The following is a 5,411-nucleotide window of genomic DNA, read 5'->3' as shown; positions in this document are numbered from 1 at the left end:
CCCCCTGCGGCTTTTCTCCGGCCCCGTGTGCCCGGGCTGCCGGCCACAGCCCGCGTGCACACAGACGGGCCCGGCTCGCGCCCAGCGAGGACGGGACCGGGAGCCGGCCCGCACAACACCAACTGTGTAGATTTTCCTTATATCCAGTCTGAAATCTTTTTCTAGGAGTTTATGACCACTGGTCCTAGTTTTCCCCTGGGGCACTTTGGTGAATAGTTGTTTGCCTAGTCCCTGATGCTCACCCCTGATATATTTGTAAGCTGTCACCAAATCCCCCCAAAGCCTTCGTTTTTTCAGGCTGAACAGTTCCATATCTCCCAGCCTTTCCTCATATGGCTTGCTCTTCAGGCCTCTAATCATATGAGTGGCTCTTCTCTGGATTTTCCCAAGCTTCTCCACATTGTTCTTGAAGTGTGGCACTCAGAACTGGACACACTACTCCAGCTGTGGTTTCACCAATGCCGAGTAGAGAGGGAGAATCACTTCCTTAGTTTTGCTTAAGGTACGTTGATTGATGCATGCCAGTGTATTGTTTGCTCTGCTAACTGTAGCATCACACAAGAAGAGAGAGCCCTGCCAGTTCAAATTTAAGCTGGCTAGAAACCAGTTATAAAGTTGTGATACATTTTCAAGCACTAACTGTGCAACCTGTTGGCTCTTTTTAGAGCTGGGTGGTCATTTTTATGGCATGACAATTATTTTGCCCGGGGGGGGGGGGGGGGGTGGAGGGGGAGGGCTTGTCTACATTTTATTTATTTATTTAAGAATATATTTCATGTACTAGGTCAAGTGAGCCAAATCAGTTCCAAATCATATCGACTGAGCAGAACTTGATCATTCCAAAAAACCATATTGATTGAGCAGGCAGAACTCAATCATTCTAAACACCATGTATGCTGCTCAACAACCAGCGAGTGTCCTCCATCCCAGCCTCTCACCCTGGCACTTCAGGTACTCCCAGCTCCATTGGCAGCCATCCTATGCAGGCCCAAGCCCAGAGGTCTTGGGATTTGGATGCCCCCAGACATAGGCTGCAGAATGGGATGGGCCACCCAGGCCATGGCCCAACCAACTTTTAGCACATTAATTTATAAAACCAGCAAATGTGCAATTATCGTTCTGGTTAAAACTGTATAGCTATTTTTTTAACTGCATAGCTAGCTAAATAGCAAGCTATACTTCTGCTTTGTTTGTGCCTGATGGGATGTTTCCGACTGACACATGTCATTCCGTAAACTGCCTGTGCGTACGCCACAGCTAACGTTGCAAAAGTGCATTAGTGTAAACATAAAGTAAGAAATCAGCAGTGAGAGCTATGGGGGGGGAGGAATGGTTTCTCTGGCCCCCCAACCAAAAAAGGTGTTCTGCGGCCCCTGCCCCCAGATACTACAGGTAAATATCCTTGGTCCCAGACTCTTTAGTCCGGGACTTCAGATACTTCCTACACTGGACCATGAGAAGATATTTACTTTATTAGAAAGCATTAAAGTTTATGGAAAATGTTAAAGTTTAAGGTTACAAAGTTCAAAGCAAAGGAAATACAAAAGGACCCCAGCGAGGGGCTACGTAGTAGAGGACCGGGGGTAGGCAGGGAAGCACACAAAGTTACATATAAAACATGCAGGCAATTTGAACTTGATGTTGCTACATGCAGCCCATTTGACATATAAGACATGCGGCCACCTCGAACTTGACCTGGCTACATGAAGCCCATTTGAGCAGGTTCACTTCATTAGAAAATGTTAAGCCTGAGAAAGACACGGCCATAAGGGAAATCCAGAGTGCCCCAGGAGGGACTATCATAAGAGGGATGGGGCTGAGGAAGGGATCATACACTTGATCTCGCAAGGCCCGCCAGAGGCTGAGAACATTTCTTGGGCGTTTCACCAGTGAACGGGGCAAGAAACCTAAGGCAGGGGCCAGAGAGAGAGAGACTCCGGCTCCAAGAGCACGCAGCAACGGTGGGTCAGGGTGCCCCCGCCCAAGCACCTCCACCTCTGCACCGCGGCCAGGCCGCCAGGAGGCCGCGAGGCTCCGGGCTGCTCCCGCTCCTCCTCCTTCTGCGCCAGCGGCCGGGAAGGGAGGAGTCTGCGCCTGCAGCCGCGCGCCCGCCTCCCCGCCCCGCCCCGCGAACAAAAGGGGCCCGGCGCTTGCCCCGGCTGCTGGGATGCGTGAGCTGGGTGTTGAGCTCTTGCTGTCCTGCTCGCAGCAGCAGAGGGCGGGGGCAGGAGCAGGAGCAGTCCCGGGAGAGAGGAGGGGCGTGTGCCGGGCCGCGCTGGGACAAGAGGAGTCTCGCGAGGAGGATTGCCAGTGCCCGGTGTGGCGCGACGGGCTTGTCTGCTTCCTCGGCGCGGCGGGCCCTGCCGTCGGGACGGGACGGGTCATGGGACCTGCGCCCCGGGGACAGCGAGCCGCGTGCGTCCGCCGGGAGGAGGAGCCCCTTCTTCTTGCAGCGCTTCCCAAGGTCTGACCTGGCAGGGGAAACACCGTGGGTTTGACCAACGGGTTTTAAACCCGAAAGCTTGCTAAGAAAAGGTATTTTTGCCAACTATTTAAGCTGGTCTAATAAAAAATATCAGATTCACACAAAGAACTTGTCTGCCTGGGTCCATGGAGGCAGTTTTCCTTAAGTGCTCCGTTTCTGGCGTGGTTTAGTATCCCCTGAGATGGGGCTTAAAGCCCGTTTTCTGGAAATGGGAGGCTCCCTCCTAGCTTGCTCCTGCGGCCTTATGGCTGAGGGCAGGCGACACTCGGTGGCATCCAAACTCTGAGCCTCCGGGCTTGGGCCTGCACATAGGATGCCTGCTAAAAGACTTTGGAAATATCTGAAGCCTCTGGTGGGGGTGGAACATGTTTGCCGGGCCACTTACGGTTCTGGACTGACTCACAGATTTGACCTTGATTTGGCTGGGAACATCAAAAATTTCTTTAAAAAAAAAAAAAGCTTTCATAGTTCACAGGCTAAAGGCCTCTCTTCTCCTTTGAGGCTACGTTAGTTCAGTGCACACACAATGTCCTTTGACAGCTCTTCAGCTAAACCACATCCCTTTCAGATGGCTGCTTTCTGTGTGTCAAGCCTTTGCAACCCCCGAACCAATCTGGAAAAACAGCAACCTGGCCCTTCAGACAGAACCAGCTATATTTAACACCAGTGTAAGAGTGGTTTTACTTTATGGTAGTGATTCTCAACCAGGCTCCCGGGAGATCCTTTTAAGGGAGCTGCACAATATTAGCCTTGTTAGGTGTACAAACACCTACACGTGGTTCACGAAATAAACCCAGAGATATCAACTAAGAACTTTCCAACTACTCGGTTGGTCTAATAAAAGATATCACTTCTTCTCAAAGAACCTTGCCTAGTGAGATTTCAACTAGGAATCCATGGTCTCAAAATCATTCTGACCTGCTGTAGTTTATCTGAGAGAATCACTCTACCAATTTTCCATAGCAAAATAAAGAAAGAAATTCGTTTTTGAAACGGGGTTCTCTACATTCAAAAAAGTTCTGGGGGGGGGGGAGTTGGAGAGCTTAAGTCTAAAAAACATTGAGGACCTGGTGTAAGACCAGGTCTAGGACATGTCTATGGTACCAAATAGATTTAGTGGAGCAGTGTCCTAGCTGCAGTGAATGTGGGACCTCTTCTGTGTTACCTTTGTGCAGGAACAGATAGCAGACTGGCTTAGGGTTTTGTTTTGGGGGTTTTTTTTGTTCTTTTTCATTTTTCTTAAAAAAAAAAAAAAAAAAAAAAGCTGTTTTTCCCAGTGATCCATGTCTAGCCAATTTAAGCTTTGTTCTAGTACCCTGAGCATAGTTTAGCTTTCAGCAAGGATCTTCTGCTCTTCCACCATGAGGATGCACTGACATCTGCTCCCGGTTTCTGTCCTTGCATTATCTTTGATGTACTATGGAAGGGGAAAAAAACCCCTCTTTTTGTTGCACCCAACAAAGTCTATGGGACCTTGTATTTTATCTGGGGAAGTACAAGAGAAGCCAAAACAACCTCACCCAAACTATACACAGGTTCACTGGACTATTAGCAACCAGGCAACATTACTAAGAGCAGCTACGCAGAACAGGCGGATGTAGTCACTACTGAATTGCCCACTTGTGTACCAAGCTGCTTCTTAATGGCTTCCAACATGCTATCAGAGTCTCTCAACATGCAAGGCACAGTCATGCAGATATTAATGTGGTGTTTTCCAACAGGCTTACTATTATATATAGAAAGTTGCAACTTTATGGGAGGCATTCACAAGACTCCAGCAACCTGATTCACAGCTGAGCTGGGCAGCTATCCATGCTGTCTCTGGGCCAGATCTAGTGCTGCTATCACAGCTCCAGATTTACCTCCCTCTGGATAGCTGCTTACTCTTGCTTCTAGTCTGTCATAGCTTTCAGGTTTGAAGTCAAACAGAGCATCTAGGTTATTTCAGGAGCATATCTCTGTGCACAAACAAGACATATCTGCCCTGGTGGTGGAGGCAAGTCCCAGCCTCCCAACCCTGTGCAGGGTTGCCAGGTCTTAAATAACAAATTATTGTATTGGAAACTCAAAATATCATATTTGCTGAAAAACTATGGTACACTGAAAAAAAGATGCAAATAAGTCTTTTTATTTACTTCGTGTTGCTCATGATAAGCTGCCAGTGAGCAAGCAAGTGAGAACTGGGTCATCAAACCTGAAACATATCTGTATTTTGAGAGAAGCAGCTATAAGAAAGTACTGGTAACAAACCCAAACATGAAGGATGCAATCCTTCACTACACAGTGCCATTTGAATTGCATTTCCTTGGTCAGGGTACTGTCCCCCCTGCCACGTTCCCAGTTTTCCCGTCAGTAGGAAAACCACCTTGGCAGTCCTGGTATTTCCCCTGCCTGATAGTTACCCTCCCACTAGGGACTTCCAGGGGGAGGATCTCGGCTACATGCTGACTCCTCCCCAGCTTGCTCCTGCAGCCATACGGCTGAGGGCAAGTGAAACTTGGGGGTGTCCAAACCCCAAGTCTCCGGGGTTGGGCCTGCAAGTAGGATTACCCGCCAAGGATTTGGAAGCATCTGAAGCCCCAGGCGGGGGGGTGGAGAACGCTTGCTGGTAGCAAGACCCACATGTGGCTCTTGAACGATTTGCACGGATTTGGGTTTGATTTGGCTGGTTTGAGCTGGGACACGAAACATTTTCCATAAAAAACAAACCAAAAAACAAAAGTCAGTTAAGACTCCCGGAGAGCTGGGTTTTGCACATTTTTCGTTTCGCAATTAGCTCCTTCAAAAATCATCGTCTATGTTGAACTCTTAGTATTATAGATCGTACATCCCACAAGGGCTGGAATTGTCCTACAGATACGATAATTACGGTGCCCCTTGCAACACCAGACCTGTGCTTGCATGCCCCCGGGGGGTCACCCACGCC

Source organism: Alligator sinensis, unplaced genomic scaffold (assembly GCF_000455745.1).
Source record: "Alligator sinensis unplaced genomic scaffold, ASM45574v1 scaffold434_1, whole genome shotgun sequence".
NCBI classification, from domain to species: domain Eukaryota; kingdom Metazoa; phylum Chordata; order Crocodylia; family Alligatoridae; genus Alligator; species Alligator sinensis.
The sequence above is the reverse complement of the archived record's forward strand: the minus strand, read 5'-3'. Positions refer to the sequence as shown.